Source organism: Phacochoerus africanus, chromosome 13 (genome assembly GCF_016906955.1).
Source record: "Phacochoerus africanus isolate WHEZ1 chromosome 13, ROS_Pafr_v1, whole genome shotgun sequence".
Lineage (NCBI taxonomy): Eukaryota > Metazoa > Chordata > Mammalia > Artiodactyla > Suidae > Phacochoerus > Phacochoerus africanus.
In genome coordinates this window covers 31,991,324-32,008,913 of record NC_062556.1, presented here as the reverse complement: position 1 = coordinate 32,008,913, position 17,590 = coordinate 31,991,324, and positions in this window count along the sequence as shown.

Genomic DNA, 17,590 nt, shown 5'->3' with positions numbered 1-17,590 from the left:
TTATTCCTAAATCATTTTTCTTTTTTGTTGGTCTGCTTTACAATTATTATTGCATTTAAATGAATTTAGTTCCTTCCATGCATCCTCTTATACCATAGCCTTGCTTCTTGGCAATCTTTTTTTTTTATTTTAAAATTGAAGTATAATTGATATATGATGTTATATTAATTTCAGGTGTACAATGTAGTGATTTGATATTTGTATATATTATATTCCCTTTTACATTTATTATATCATATTGTCAATATCACCTATATTGTACATTATATCCTATATGGTAGTTTGTACCTCTTAATCCCCTATGCCTATCTTGCCCCCTCCCCTAAACCCTCTTCCCAATGGTAACCACTAGCTGGTTCTCTGTATTTATGAGTCTGCTTCTGTTTTATGTTCACTAATTTGTTTCATTTTTTAGATTCCACATGGAGGTGAAAAAAGATAGTATTGGTCTTTCTCTGTTCGACTTATTTCACCAAACATAATGCCGTCCAGGTCCATTATTGTTGTTGCATTGTCCATTATTAATTGTCCATTATTGTTGTTGCAAATGACTAAATATCATTCTTTTTATGGCAAATATTCCAAAGCGTATGTATATATATATACACAATGAGACATCACCTCACACTTGTCAAAATGGCTATCATCAAAAGACAACAAATAATAAACATTGGTGAGGATATGGAGAAAAGGGAACCCTAGTACACTGTTGGAATATAAATTCATGTATACATTATGGAAAATAGACAGTATAGACATTTTAAGATTCCTCAAAAAATTAAAAATAGAACTACAATATGATCCAGGAATTTCACTCCTGGGCATATATTTTAAGAAACTAAAGACCACTAATTAAAAAAGATATATGCATACCAGTGTTCATGGCATCATTATTTACAATAGCCAAGATATGGAAGCAACCTAGGTGTCCATCAGGAGTTGCTCAGTTCTCTTTTTGATTGATCTTTTGAACAGTTGACATTTTGGGGAAGTGCTCTGGGAGATATCCTTTGCGAGCTCTGTGTTACTAAAAATAATTTTCTCCAGTCTTATTACTTGAAAAATTACTTGGCTGAGTATAGGATTTGAAAGCAACACTTTTTAAAACATCTTTAAGTTGTCTTGCTTTTTACCTTTTTAAAACTGGCTTTTAATGCTGTAGAGAAGTCCAGGTACAGCTTAAGTAGTTTTCTTCTGAGAAAGGTTTTCTCCTGTGTGTCCTGTCCCCAGCCTCAGAGATATAGGGTGCACTCTTTTTTTCTTCTTGAAATTCGCATCTTCACCAGAATATGATGAGAAAAAGGTAAGACCTTTTAGTCTAAGCCTTCAAGTCTTGATATGTTTTGGAGATTCCCTTACATAACTTAGGAAAACATTAGGGACATTTTAATCTATTGGGAAAATACAAGAGCATTTTATTCTATTAGGAGACTATTCTTTTATATCATTTATTAATTATGTCACATTTATTGGTTTTGTTTTTCTTCAGGAAATCAATTATATATTTCTTAGGTCTTTACTGTCTGTCTTCTATTTTAATAATCTTTAATCATATAATTTTTTTTCTTATCCTTCTATTGGAAGAAGTCATTGAAAAGACATGACTGACTGTTGACCATTGAGCTGGATGTGGGCAATCAAAGGCTTCTCACCTCCTCCTCTTTCCTTGGCATGTATGTTCTGCCCACTGATCTCACACTAGGAGCTGTTTCAAGGGTGCAGCAATGTGGGATTGAGACCAGCTGGACCATATACTTGACTGAACCCAATTAAGGCCTTTATGTACACTTTTGAGATGTTGTGGGTGGGTATGGAGATTTTGAAGGTACTTGCCTTGAAGCTGACCCAAAGAAGCCTCCTATGTGAGTTCCTTTGCTTTCTAAACCTACTGCTTAGCAATCTGAAGTGACCAGTATTTCTTCACTCTCCTCTTGCCCTTTGTGTGCAGGAGCTGGTTTGCATACCAATACTTCTGTGTTCTTGAAGTGTTTCTTAAGTTTGCTGCCTACTAGATACCTTTAATTTTCAATAATGTTGCTTCTAATAATTGTGCATCTTTGTATCCTGAGATTGCCCTGTTCTTCACAAAGACATATTAAGTGATTTAGTCTTATTGCATTTTTTAATCATTACAGTCTTTCTTTAAAAACAAAACCCAGCTCCGTGACCCCTTCAGTTCTCTTTTTATCTAAGTGTTAACATTATATTTTTTCATAGAGTTTATATTTTATTCATTTTCATTGGGAATGAAAATCAGTTTTCTGAAAAAAAAATCTATCAGTCTTTTTCACCTCTTCCTAAAATAGATCTTTTCCAAAAGTTATGTTTTTCTTTTGCATTTTTAGTACTTACGTCCACTTCATTTTTTGTTTTATTTTTTTATTTTATTTTATTTTATTTTTTTTTTTGGTTTTTAGGGCTGTACCCATGGCACATGGAGGTTCTCAGGCTAGGGGTCCAATTGGAGCTACAGCTGCCAGCCTACACCACAGCCATGGCAACATCAGATCCAAGCTGCATTTGTGACCTACACCACAGTTCATAGCAATGCCAGATCCTTAACCCACTGAGCGAGGCCAGGGATTGAACCCACAACTTCATGGTTCCTAGTCGGATTCATTTCTGTTGCCTCCCAATGGGAACTCCAAGTCCACTTCATTTTTTAAAGTGCAGACTATTTCATACATACAATGCCTATTTTTCTTTTGTTTGTTTGTTTGTTTTTTTCCTTGATTGAGCAGACTATGTCCTAATATGATAATAGCCGGCAAACACTTTTGGTCATTTCTCTTGGGTTAACCTCTCTGTCCATTTGACGGCCGTTGGAGCTATATTAGACTTTAAACTAGAGGCAAGTGTCATTGATGTTAACAGTCTGAAATTCCTGGTGTTTAGATGTTCTTTCTGAAAAATGGTTCAGCTGGCTTGTGAGGGATCATTTCCTGGTCCAACTACATTATATTGCTGTGAGTTGGGGAATAAATTCCTGGGTAATCGAAGCACTCTTTAGTTCTTCCTTTGCCAAAGACAGTAAATAACCAACAACCTTCCCACTGCCCCCAGATGTCTCAAGCTTAGACCTCCTCTATAGGCCATTAATGTCCCTGGAGATCAAGCATCATATTTTGATAAACATACCATCCCAGCCACATTTTTCATATTTCTGGGAATTATTATCTTGCAGTAGGTAGAAAGACCGATATTATTTTCACATGGGTGTTAATCACATGAAGAGAGGCGGGTATTGGCAGCATGACTCTGGTTATATCAGAAAGCAAGCTGCAAACACAGAGCTGCAATCTTCCCTTTATTGGTCAGGAATGTCTCCAACAAGGCAGGGACAGAGGTCAAGGGCTAGAAGGCTGGTACTGTCCTTAGCACTGAAGTACAACCTTGCTAATGTTAATTCTTTACTTTCTGACTCATGGGGAGATCTAGAAGTTGCCAGGGGGAGGGTGGGCACTCAAGGGACTAGAGCATGTGACAATTAATCAATCAGTTGAGAAGTATTTCAAAACTTTACCAACTCATATGGCCATACCAGTGCAGCCATCTCAGAGCCTTTGGCCCTCAACATAGCATTTTTCCTCAAAAAAAGATTTGTTTAGTTAAAATTACTGATGGAGTCATTTATTGCTTCTAGTTTCTAGTGGGAATAAAATTTTGCATCATTTTTTGAGTTTTTGAGAGTATTTCACTGTGGAACTATGAAGGAATGGAGTACAACTATTTAGACTATTTCACATAAAAAGAAATAGAAACTCTAGGAGTTCCCATTGTGGCTCAGTGGTTAACGAACCCGACTAGCATCCATGAGGATGCAGGTTCGATCCCTGACCTCACTCAGTGGGTTAAGGATCCGGTGTTGCTGTGGGCTGTGGTGTAGGTCACAGACATAGCTCAGATCTGGCGTTGATGTGGCTGTGGCATAGGCTGGTGGCTACAGCTACAATTGGACCCCTAGCCTGGGAACCTCCATAGGCTGTGGGTGGGGCCCTAAAAAGACAAAAATAAAATAAAAAAAATAATAAGAAGAAATAGAAACTCATGAAACTTGTCTGAATTAACAAGTCCTGTGACTAGAATGCTTATTTCATTTGTTCCTCTGTCTCCTGCTGCATTGATATCTTGTATCATATTCTTTTGAGTGTGCAACTGAGCCTATAAGAAACAGAATTATTGCCAAAGAAATTTGGTTAAGAACTATGGGTTTTTTCCTTTGTTTTTCTACTTTGTTACTTATTTAGCCGTCTGATCTGGAATAACTCAATATCTCTAAATTTGGCTTTGTTTATCTACAAAATATGCTGACCAGAAAAATCAAATAAAGGGTGTGTGAAAGTCTTACGTGTTATAACATTGAAATGTTAGTTGCTTATGAATGCTTGTATATCTTATATTTTCTATGAGGTTTAAACATCTCTGATGCTATGTGTTTGATCACCATTTAAAGAATAGTGCGTTGTGCATGGTAGGTATTATTCATATTTGTACATTGAGTGAATGCATTTATAATTTGTCAGCCTGCTTTCAAACAATTGTAATAAAACTTTTCCCTTTTGATTTTCAGATGTTTTATTTAATGATTTTTATTTTTTCCATTATAGTTGGTTTACAGTCTGTCAATTTTAACTGTATAGCAAGGTGACACAGTCATATTCTTTTTATCACATTTTCCTCCATCATGTTCCATCATAAGTGACTAGGTATAGTTCACTGTGCTATGCAGCAGAATCTCATTACTTATCCACTCCAAATGCAGTAGTTTTTCTTTATTAACCCCAGACTGCCAGTTCATCCCACTCCCTCCTCCTCCTCCTTGGCAACCACAAGTCTGTTCTCCAAGTCCATGAGTTTCTTTTCAGTGGAAATGTTCATTTGTGCCATATATTAGATTCCAGATATGTGATATAATAAGGTATTTTTCTTTTTCTGACTTACTTAACTTAGTATGAGAGTCTCTAGCTCCATCCACATTGCTGCAAATGGCATTATTTTGTTCTTTTTTATGGCTTAGTAGTATACCATTGTATGTATATACACACCTCTTCTAAATCCATTCATCTGTCGTTGGACATTTAGGTTGTTTCCACGTCTTGGCTACTGCGAATAGTGCTTCAAGGAACATATGGATGCATGTGTCTTTTTTTTTTTCTTCGTCATTTTAGGGCCGCACCTGTGGCATATGGAGGTTCCCAGGCTAGGGGTCTAATCGGAGCTGTTGCTGCCGGCCTATGCCAGAGCCACAGCAATGCCAGATCCATGCCAAGTCTGCGATGTACACCACAGCCCATGGCAATGCTGGATCCTTAACCCACTGAATGAGGGCAGGGATCAAACCTGCAACCTCATGGTTCCTAGTCAGATTCGTTTCTGATGCGCCACGGTGGGAACTCCTGCATGTGTCTTTTTAAAAGAAGGTTTTGCCTGGATATATGCCCACGTGTGGGATTTCTGGGTCATATTGTAGTCTATATTTAGTTTTCTGAGGTACCTCCATACTGTTTCCCATGGTAGTTACACTAATTTACATTCCCACCAACAGTGTAGGAGGATATCCTTTTCTCCATACCCTCTCCAGCATTTGTTATTTGTTGACTTGTTAATGATGGCCACTCTGATAGGTGCGAGGTAGTACCTCATAGTAGTATTGATTTTCATTTCTCTAATAATTAGTGATATTGAGCATTTTCTTGTGCCTGTTGGCCATCTGTATATCTTCAGATAAGTTCTTTAAAATCTAGAAAAAATATTTAAATTGAGGTTTTCACAACTGTAAATATTTATTTTGAGTACATTAATGCCCTAAAATTATTCTTGTTTATCATTTACTCTAGCTTTCATAATTTAAGTTAATGTATGCTTATTACACTATTTTATACATATTACACTTGTTGCTTATCTCATTAGTGTAAGTGGCAAGTTTCTTTTATTATAAAAGTTTTACTCTTGTTTCCTTCCTTTAATGCAGTTTTAAAAATCTAGGTATTTTTTTAATATAAGGGAGGAGAAAATTATCTTTTATAGAATGCCCAAACATTCTTTCTTTCTTGACATTTTTTTTTTGTAGAAGAACGAGCAATTTTATTGATGTCTTTTTTTTAAACTTTTCCCAGCTTTATTGAGGGATAACTGACAAATTGTATTACAATTTAAAAAGTGTAAAACATGAAAATTTGATATAGGTATATATAGGGTAAAAGAATCCCTACCATCAAGTTAATTAACAAGTCCATCACCTTACATATTTAGTCCTTTTTTTTTTTTTTTGATGAAAGCACTTAAATTCCACTTTCTGGGCAAATTTCAATTCTGTGATACTGTGTTATCAGCTGTATTCACAATCTTAAACATTCCATCTTCAGATTTATTCATTTTATAGCTGAAACTGTCTACCATTTTACCAGCTTCTCCCTTTTCCCCCCAGTCCCATCTTCTTGGAACCACCATTCTACTCTCTGCTTCTCTGAGTTCAGGTTCTAATAAAACAAACAAATGCCAGACATTCTAAGGCCAGAAGCTCAGGAAGCGTGCCTCTGTTGGAAGAGCTGCAGAATCTGAACTCCCTTCCTCCCTGGTGACTCTTCACTGGTCTCTATTGTCACAGCTCTGGATTTTTGGGTGTTTTTTCATCTCTTTACATTCAGGCCCTGAAGTGGGCATTAACCTTCTATTTAATTCCACCTAATTTAGCTGAAGTTACCCTAAGCGTTTAACCAGGCAGACTGCATGTGAAGAGGTACACTAGTGGCTGCAGGGCACTGGCTTCCTGGTTCTGGTTGAGCTTGGTCTCTGCTCTCCCCAGCTTGAGTCCTCTGCCAAGGTCCATGCCTCACCCTAAGGCTGCTTTCCTTGCCAGCCTCCCGCTTCCCGACACTACGGCCTCAATCTATGTGCTTGAGAACATTGCAGTCCTCTCTAAGGAGGAAGACAATATAATTGATCATCCAAACTGGAATACTTATGAGAATAAAAGAGGTGCTATTAATAATTTCACTAAGAAGACAAGAATAAGCTGGGACTGTCCTAGGCAAATTGGGATATATAGTTTCCAAAATGGTAAGAGAATAACATACACTACAGGAGGGGAGAAGTTGAGGAGGGTTTCATCTACTCATAGAATAGGTTAATTTTTTAAAAAGTCACCTCTGTAGAAATGTCAAATTACCATGCTTACATTCAACCAAGCATTAGCATTTTGTTGTTTACATTTGGAAATAATTATTTTATCTAGCTAGGAGAACATGAATCTGAAATTTGAGATTTGGCTTGCCAGCTCTTTCTTTTCAGAGGACACACACAAATTCAAGAAATTTACATGAGAGTTTAGATATACCATTTGTAAAGATATTGGCTCATAAACTTAGAAAATATGGCTTCATATTCAGAGAGCTAATGTACAAAGTTGCCATCTACTTTTAGCTGTGTCTGCTAAATAGAAACAGTATTGTTCCCCATAATGACTCTTGGATATGCATGTCTCATCCTGATTTATTCTTTAACTCCCAGACCCTTCTACTGTCTAAACTGCTCATGCTAGTTTGAAGGAAACCTTACCTGACACCTTAGCAAAGCACTGAACCATTCCCCTCCATTTTTCATCAAATGCTTCCACTCCCTTCTTTCTGCCCCTCTACCCCACACAGACCTTTATCTGGCAGTAGAAAGAAAAATACATCTTATGAAAGCTTTGGAAAAGGATCCAATTCCTCACATCAGAGCTTCACCTCTCCTGGGACCTCATTATTTCTTTGAGGTTCTTGCCCCGCATATCAGGTCTGTCCTACTGGCCCTCCTTCCTGCTTTTTTGGCCCTCTACTCTCCCATCAAGTTTATCTACATACGTTGCATGCAGTGTTTTTCCAGCACTGGCCATTTCCCCAACAGTGTAATTGTATTTCTGATGTTTAAAACAACATATTAAAAATGCTATGTTTTTAAACTATAAAGAAAAATAAAAAAAACACCTAAGAAGACAAGAGAAATTCCGAATTTTTAAAAATTCTTAAGACGAGAAGAGAAGATCAGCAGGACACACGGGTTTGGGAAAGCATGATTTGCTGTTAACTGCAACACAAACAAGGCAGGGGGGAAAAAAGCCAGGTGGGAGTTTGGGGGTTGGGTGTCTTGACAAATGTTGCCAGCAGCCCCAAACCAAAGAACATACTTATAAATCCTGTCCACTCGGGTGAAAACTTGACAGGTGGCACCCTGAAGGTAGCTTGGACTTGTTCAGTCTGCGCTACCCTGTGGCTTCTGAGGTTTCCAATCCTTTCGCCAGGAGCCAGACAGCTCAGGTAGCGTCCAGACATAGCAACGCACACTCCTGTCCACAGTTTCCAGGACACTGGTACCCGGAGGCCGTCAGGAAGCTCGCTCTCAGTGGAGGACGTCTTTCGCTTTTTCTTTTATTGTCACCAGTGGTGCAGAACCGCTTCTGCTCATCATTCTCTTTTAATCTGGCCCAGTGATGAAAAAGACCTACTGGGGCCTGCCTGGCAGGTGAAGCATCCAGATGCTAAGCTCCAGGATTAATTTTGCTAAAGCAGTAGCATCTGGGAGTCAGCTTCTTTCACCCGGCTTGGCTGGAGGACTAAGTTAACCCCTGATGGGCCAAAAGGCTCATTTGAGGTGTCAAATTAGCAGTCCAGCTCTGTTGGCAGGGAGACCCACGAGGATGCTTTTGAAGCTCAGAAATCTGTATTTAAACTTCAGAACCTTGAAGTTTTATCAGAGCGTCTGTCCCACGTAGGACAAAGAACAACAGTTCCTAAAGATGATAAGGAGACTGAGTGATGTGCTTGCTTTTCAACACCGGCAGAGTGTATTCTGAACAGTGGAGGCCGACTTCAGTGTCCATCAGGGGAACAGAAAGGCAGAGCCTTAGGAAAAACCCTCCACTGAGTGGGAGGAATAATGGATAAGCAATTAGATGCCCTCCGCACCCTCTCCCCCCGACACACGCCATAAACACACACACCCCTCCCTCATTTCTCACTCTTTTTAATTTGAATTTTGCTTTGGTGCAACCATCTTCCTTGTCCCCAAAATTCAAGAGAAAAATTTACAATCTGGCTCTGCTTTTGTGAAATCTTGCCTCTACTGTGGTGTTTTCTGGGAAAGTTTACGACTGAGTGTCTGCAAGCAACAGTACTTTTGAAAGGGGCTCTAAATATTAAACTCATTTCAAGTGTGACTTGAGACTCAGGCAGACTTCAGGAGAGGCGACAATTTATTACCCTTCAGCAGCCCTAAAGCAGAGTAAATATAGATTTAGCAGTGATAATATGAGAACAACAGATCAATTTGATTTTAAGTAAATCTTTCCCCCCAAAAGCCAGAATTTGATTAATCCATCAAAGCTTGCTGGAGTCACTGGGAACTAATTGAAACATAGATTAGTTCCTCTTCTCTCCACACAGTTAAATGAACCTGGTTGTGGAAGGAAAGAATCTGAATTTTTTTTGGTGGTGGTGGTGCAGATTGTCAGCTTTTCAATAAAGGCTTACCCAAGTTTAAGTGTCATATGTCTAGTCTGAAATAGCAAGAAGCCTGAGATAATGTCTTCATCACATATATAGGAAACATAGCCTTACCCAACAATCTCATAATGAATTTCTGAGGCTCCATATTCAGCTTTGGCCCCAGTCTGTATGCATTTGTTTCCGTCTGTAATTGTTCTCAAGGACCCAATAACCCTCATACAATTTATTCTGCTTTTGTCCTAAGGATAGAAAAGCCCTACAACTTCCAGAGAGATGTGGTAAGACTTTAGTGTCATGAAAATCTTACAAGAACTTTGAATTTTCAGTCTTTATTTTTTGCTCTAAGTCTCTCAGAGAGCTTTTGAAACATTTATGTGCTTCACAGATATTTGTGAGTAGTGGAGATCAACTCAGATTTACAGGCAGGAAGAAGGAGAGAAGAGAGGGTGGGGATCCATCTAGCAGTACCAAGAAAGTCAAAGCCAAGATGGATCCCTCCCTCTCTTTTCTCCTTCTTCCTGCCTGTAAATATCCAAGGGATCAACTGATAATCTGTGTGTACAGGAACTCAAGGTCATGCAGACAGGATAAAAATGTGGAAATAGTGACCTCTTACATTCTACAATTTGTAGAATGCTTCTACATGTTTTTGAAATTGATACTTGAAAAATTCTAAGATTCTAACATGTTTTTTATTTTAAAATTTTATTGAACTCTAATTGATTTATGATGTTGTGATAATTTCTGCTGTACAAAAAAAGTGGTTCAGTTATACACATAACACATATCCATTTTTTCAGACTCTTTCCCATACAGATTTTCAACAGAATATTGGGTGGATTTCCCCGTGCTGTACAGCAGGTCCCCATTGATCATTCATTGCATATAGAGTAGTGTGTATACACTAATCCCAAACTGCATATCCTTCCCTGCCCCCACCTGTCCCCTTTGGTAACCATGAGTTTGTTTTTGAAGTCTATGAGTCTGTTTCTATTTTATAAAAAAGCTCATTTGTATCATTTTTTGAGATTCCACATGAAAGTGATACCATATTTGTCTTTGTCTGACTTACTTCACTTAGGATGATAATCTCTAGGTCCATACAAGTTGGTTGCAAATGGCATTATTTCATTTTTTATGGCAGAGTAATATTCCATTTTATATGTATATCACATATTTATCCATTCCTCTGTCAATGGACATTTAGGTTGCTTCCATTTCTTGGCTATTGTACATAGTGTGGCAATGAACATTGGGGTGCATGTATCTTTCTGAATCATGGTTTTCTCTGCATGTATGCCCAGGAGTGGGATTGCTAGATCATTTGGTAGTTCTGTTTTTCGGGTTTTTTTGAGGAACTTCCATACTGTTTTCCATAGTGTTTGTACTGATTTACATTCCCATCAAGAGTGTAAGAAGATTCCCCTTTCCCCACATCCTTTCCAGCATTTGTTTTAAGTCTTTTTTTTTTTTAATTCTTATTTTTTGTCTTTTTGGGGCCACACCCACAGCATATGGAGGTTCCCAGGCTAGGGGTCTAATCAGAGCTGTAGCCGCTGGCCTATGCCAGAGCCACAGCAACACGGGTTCTAAGCCGCGTCTACGGCGTTGCGGGTTCTATAGCTCACCGCAACGCCAGATCCATAACCCACTGAAGAAGGCCAGGGATCAAAATCAAGACCAGGGATCGAACCTCATGGTTCCTAGTTGGATTTGTTAACCACTGAGCCATGATGGGAACTCCCTTGTTTGTATTCTTTTTGATGATGGCCATTCTGACCAGTGTGAGGTGATACCTCACTGTAGTTTTGATTTGCATTTCTCTAATAGTGATGAGCATCTTTTCATGTGTTTTTTAGCCATTTGTATGCCTTCTTTAGAGAAATATCTATTTAGATCTTCTGCCCACTTTTTGATTGGGTTGTTTGTTTTTTTGATACTGAGTTGTATGAATTGTTTGTATATATGATGTAGCACTTAAAATAAGTTAAATAACACTTATGTTAATTTAACGTTTGAACAATCCTAGATTTGATTCACATTTTCAGGTGAAGAAACTGAGGGACAGAGAGTCACCTCGTGTCAACTAGTAAACTTAAACTGGTATATCTAGTATTTCTGGGTCTGGGACCAAGTTCCTTGAATCATTGCCCAGTATTTTTTCCTCTAGTTTGGCCCCTTAGTAAAATGCACATGGAGAGTTGAGAGGCTGCTTTTTTTCTCTTTTTAGAAAGTGGCTGCATATGAAAATAAGTTTTTAGCCAGGAGACTTAAACTTCTCTTTTTTTTAAACATTGAGGCTTTAGTTTCATTAAATTCATGGTCTCTATCAACTAACTTACTGTTTTTCCCAGGAAGTGACCCTATTTCATTTATTTTAATAATGACGGCAATAATATTAACTTCCCTAAGTTGTGGGATAACAATGTCTGTATAATGGCAAAGTCTTCCTATTTAGACCTGATTTCTATTCTGGGGAATTTGATAAGAATTCTTTTATAAGGTTATTCCTGAGAGTTAAGTGGGTATTTTCTGCAAGTGCCCTGAAGTTCTGATTCTATTCATCTGAAAAGAAGAGGAATGATTTATGCACAACTGCATATAAATGATATGTGCACTATATTCTTGTGTGTTCTGAAAGTGCTATTGCTTTTTAATATAGCTTAATAAAATTGAATATGAGTGTTTTTTACATTCTTACTTTGCTTTGCAAAATAAATAATAGGTCCAGGTGGCTTTTGTTTTGCTTAAATTTTATCAGGACTTCAAGAAATTTCCCCAACTCATGTTGCTCCCCACCTTTGTAGGTGACATTTTAGACGAAGGATTTACAGTTCTTTTAATCTCTTCATCCCAGAATTTTTCAACTGAGAAATGTAGTCGTAGGAAAGGGCTATAGAACTGTGCTTTGACTGTTACCAGAAAGGGAGTGTCAAGTTAAATGTTGACTAATGAATTTTTCCCAGTGAATTATGAGGCCTGTAATCAAGACTTATCAGTCAACTGTTTCATCAAATCTCGTTAGCTAACAATTTTCACCACTATTAATCCCAGGCTGGGGTTCAGTGCTTTGGATGAAAGCTCTGACCCACAGAGAAGAAATAAAAATCTAGAAAGGTAGTACTGTGAGAAAGATTCTGACTAAAGGTATTGACAAGCCTGGTCCTTCATAGGCCAACAATTCAGAGAGATGAACAGACCTTGAATTAATGTCCATTGACTCATATGCTTTGAAATTCTACTTCACCAAGATTTGTTAGAAGAAGTACTTGGGTTAAATGATGCTGCCTAATTGAATGGGGAAAATGTGAGAGCAGATCCTAAAACATAACTTTCTTCTTTCCCTCCTGCCATATCTCAGAGGGTATGATGGAATCTACACATCAGGAACATGAGGAGTCTTGTAATTGGGGAAGGGCTCTGTCTTGCTAGGTCAGGGCGACAATGAAGAGATAACTAATTCTTTCTTGCTTATGCGGATTAGAACCAGGCTCATATGTGTATTTCCTACCTGTATTTTAAGGCCCAGTTTAAATGCACCTGTTCTATGACTCTTTTCTGATTTTCCTTACTTGTGATTTCTCATCCTTTAGATCTTGCCTGTCATTTCATCTATTATATCTTTCTGATGGCCTTTATCAGTCTTGCATATTATTATGATTATACATTCAATTTTCTCTTTTCTGCTTTTAGGCCTGAAGGTGATTTCTCTTTATTATTACTTTCAGTACTAATTCAGAACTTTACATATAATATGTTCTCATCACATATTGGTGAAGTGACTCGATGGATTTCTGAGATAGCTGAATACTTATGATTACGACCAAATAATAAAACTTGAAAATAATTACATATCAAATGTGATACAAATATAAAATACTATCTCCCATTGTAATTGATACAGTCTAGTAAAGTTTAACATGTTTTGAAGACAAATTTAATTTTCTTATTTGTTTTTAGTCTCCTGTGGGGAAAATTGCTTAAGATTTGAACATTTATGGCTGGATAAAATATTATAAAGTGTAGAAGTTCCCTTGTGGCACAGTGGGTTAAGGATCCAGCATTGTCACAGCAGAGGCTCTGGTCACTGCTGTGGCATGAGTTTGATCCCTAGCCTGGGGCACTTCAACATACCAGAGTAGTATAAAGAGTAATATTTATTTTGTTGTATTTATATATTCCTTTGTAATTTTTACTCATGTTATTGTTGATGTTGTTATTGCTTTGGCCAAATCTTTTTGCACAATAGACATCTTTTAAAATCACATATTTGACGGAAAAATAATTTTCTAATGAAATAATATAATGAAGCTTTTAACATAACTGAAGAGTGAAAATTATCATGATTGCATTAGAAGAGAAGTCTGATTCTGTGAGAGGAAAACTCATCTTTCATATGAGGTGGAAAGTGAAAGGTAACTACATCTGTTTCTTTGTGTAATTTCCTATATCTTGAATTTACAGACTGTATAATTTAGTTTAGTCTAAGTTATTCTGTGTTTACAAACTACCTGAAAATCTTGGTGGTTTACACAAATAACAGTTCTTACTCATGTTTCAGGCCTATTATGGGTCAACCGTGGTGCTGCTCCACATTTTCTTTTTTAATTTTCTTTTTTAAAATTTAATTTTGTTGGCAGGTGTATAGTTGACTTACAATATTGTATTGGTTTCGGGTGTAGAACAAAGTGAAATCAGTCATCCATATAAGGATATCTGTTCTTTTTTCCCATATAAACAATTTAGTAGAGTTTCCTGTGCCACACAATAGGTTCTCATTAATCATCTATTCTATGCAGTAGTGTGTATGTGTTATTCCCACCCTTCCAATTCTTCCCTCCCCTCAGCAGGCTTACCTATGGTAACCATAAGCACATTCTTGTCAGTGGAGAACCCAAACAAACAGTGGCCCCAACATCATTTTTTCATGTGGCAAAGTATAAGAACATCATCTAAAACAAAATCCTTAACACCAAATTTATTGCTTATTTGACTGAGAGGAAGTAATGGTGATCAGGCACACACTCTTTGAACAAAGAAGGGAATTGATTTTTTTCAGAGCTCTTGGGAAAGATGGAATTTGGGGATATGGGTGTGCTGACATCACCTGCAGAAGCATAGCTACCACAGGGAAACTGGTTGACTAATTGACGTGCAGAGAATGTTTCTTTTTTTATATATAATGATTTTTATTTTTTTTCCATTCAAACAACTTATACAACTCAACAGCAAAAAAGCAATAACCCAAGTGGAAAATGGGCAAAAGACCTGAATAGACATTTCTCCAAGGAAGATATACAGGTTTTACAGATGGCCGCCAAGCACATGAAAAAATGCTCAACATCACAGATTATTAAAGAAATGCAAATCAAAACTAACATGAGAATGTTTCTTTTTTAAGTCCACCTGCTGATGACTTTTAGAAGCAAAGTGCTGTCACAGCTTGGCTGGTGCTCCTGAGCTGCTGTGCTTGTGACTTTGATTGTAGAACTGCCAATGATTGATTAGTTTTAAGGAATTCTGGTGTTTACCTGATTCCATTGATTCAGAAGAGTTTTTTCCTAGGAGTATGGAGACTTTTATCATTCTCCCTGGATATGCAGAAAAGAGAAGATGGTGAAACCATGTGAAGGCTTTTATAGTTTCTATTTGGAAGTGATATGTCACTTCCAGCACATTTTATTGGTCAAAGAAGAACACAGAGATAAATGAAAGAACAAATCAATCAACTCACAGGGTGAGAGAGAGAAAATATTTTGAATGATCATATGGCTCCTATATGGGTAGAAAATGGTAGAAGGCCAATGCAGTACAGTTATAACAACAGAAAAAGTGTCATGTTTCTTTAAAAATAGAACCAGACACTATTACATGGGGAAAAAATCCATTTCTGATAGGGTTTTGAAACCATCTTCTTTTAAGAGTTTTCATTTGTGGCACTATAAAGCCAACTGATAGCCAGGAAATCATGTTTATAAATGTCATAATTTGCTTTTTGATATATACACATTTTTAGAATAAGTTCTAAGGATCAAAAACAGATTCTATAGAATCTGTTTTTGTGATTTCATCTACATTGCAAGAAGAAAAACATGACCTAATAAAAATAAGACCGTGCATAGCTGCAAGAACAACCCACCAATGCACTTAGATCATCTCATTTCTTACAATTTCTTTATGGTTTTCCATGGACTGGAGTGGAGAACCCAAATTCTATAGACTGGCATTTCTAGTTTTATTTTTTAACCATCTATTATGGTGATTTCTGACAATAAGTTCAATAAAATTTCTGTTATCATTTTCTAATTTTGAGGAATCTTGGAAGACATTTTGGCACACAGTTACTCACTTAATATCACGTAAACATTTGCTTAGGGTGGAAATGAAAATTCAGCCCAGCATTGAGACTCTGAGGAGAGAATAGAGAATCTGGAAATAAACCCTGACACCTTGGTCAATTAATCTTTGACAAGGGAGGCAAGAACATAAAATGGGAAAAAGAAAGTCTATTCAGCAAGCATTGCTGGGAAACCTGGACAGCTGCATGCAAAGCAATGATACTAGAACACACCCTCACACCATGCACAAAAATACACTCAAAATGGCTGAAAGACTTAAATATACGACAGGACACCATCAAACTCCTAGAAGACAACATAGGCAAAACACTCTCTGACATCAACATCATGAATATTTTCTCAGGTCAGTCTCCCAAAGCAATAGAAATTAGAGCAAAAATAAACCCATGGGACCTCATCAAACTGACAAGCTTTTGCACAGCAAAGGAAACCAAAAAGAAAACAAAAAGACAACTTTCAGAATGGGAGAAAACAGTTTCAAATGATGCAACGGACAAGGGCTTAATCTCTAGAATATATAAACAACTGATACAACCCAACAGCAAAATAGCTAATCAATCAATGGAAAAATGGGCAAAAGACCTGAATAGACATTTCTCCAAAGAAGATATACAGATGGCCAGCAAACACATGAAAAAATGCTCAACATCGCTGGTTATAAGAGAAATGCAAATCAAAACTACCATGAGATATCACCTCACACCAGTCAGAATGGCCATCATTAATAAATCCACAAATAACAAGTGCTGGAGGGGCTGTGGAGAAAAGAGAACCCTCCTGCACTGTTGGTGGGAATGTAAACTGGTACAGCCACTATGGAGAACAGTTTGGAGATACCTTAGAAATCTATACATAGAACTTCCATATGACCCCACAATCCCACTCTTGGGCATCTATCCGGACAAAACTCTACTTAAAAGAGACACATGCACCCACATGTTCATTGCAGCACTATTCACAATAGCCAGGACATGGAAACAACCCAAATGTCCATCGACAGATGATTGGATTCAGAAGAAGTGGTATATATACACAATGGAATACTACTCAGCCATAAAAAGGAACGCCATAATGCCATTTGCAGCAACATGGATGGAACTAGAGAATCTCATACTGAGTGAAATGAGTCAGAAAGACAAAGACAAGTGCCATATGATATCACTTATAACTGGAATCTAATATCCAGCACAAATGAACATCTCCTCAGAAAAGAAAATCATGGACTTGGAGAAGAGACTTGTGGCTGCCTGATGGGAGGGGGAGGGAGTGGGAGGGATCAGGAGTTTGGGCTTATCAGACACAACTTAGAATAGATTTACAAGGAGATCCTGCTGAATAGCATTGAGAACTTTGTCTAGATACTCATGTTGCAACAGAAGAAAGGGTGGGGGAAAAATGTAATTGTAATGTATACATGTAAGGATAACCTGACCCCCTTGCTGTACAGTGGGAAAATAAAAAAAATTATAAAAAAAAAAAAAGAGAGACTCTGAGGAGGCTGATGTGCCTACTTCAGGTCAGGCAGTAGAAGCTGGGATTTGTCTCAGGTCTAATGTGCTTTATGTTATGAGCTGCCAAGATGGACACACTGACCTCTTTTTACTTTCCCTCAATACCTTTGGCTTTAGCTACTTTTGGCCTTTAATTATATTACCCCTTCTTTCATAGTGTGATTCGCATGGTCCACCAATTTTCACATGAGGCAAAGCTGTTTTATCTAAGTTGACTGGATGACAAAGTCCGTCA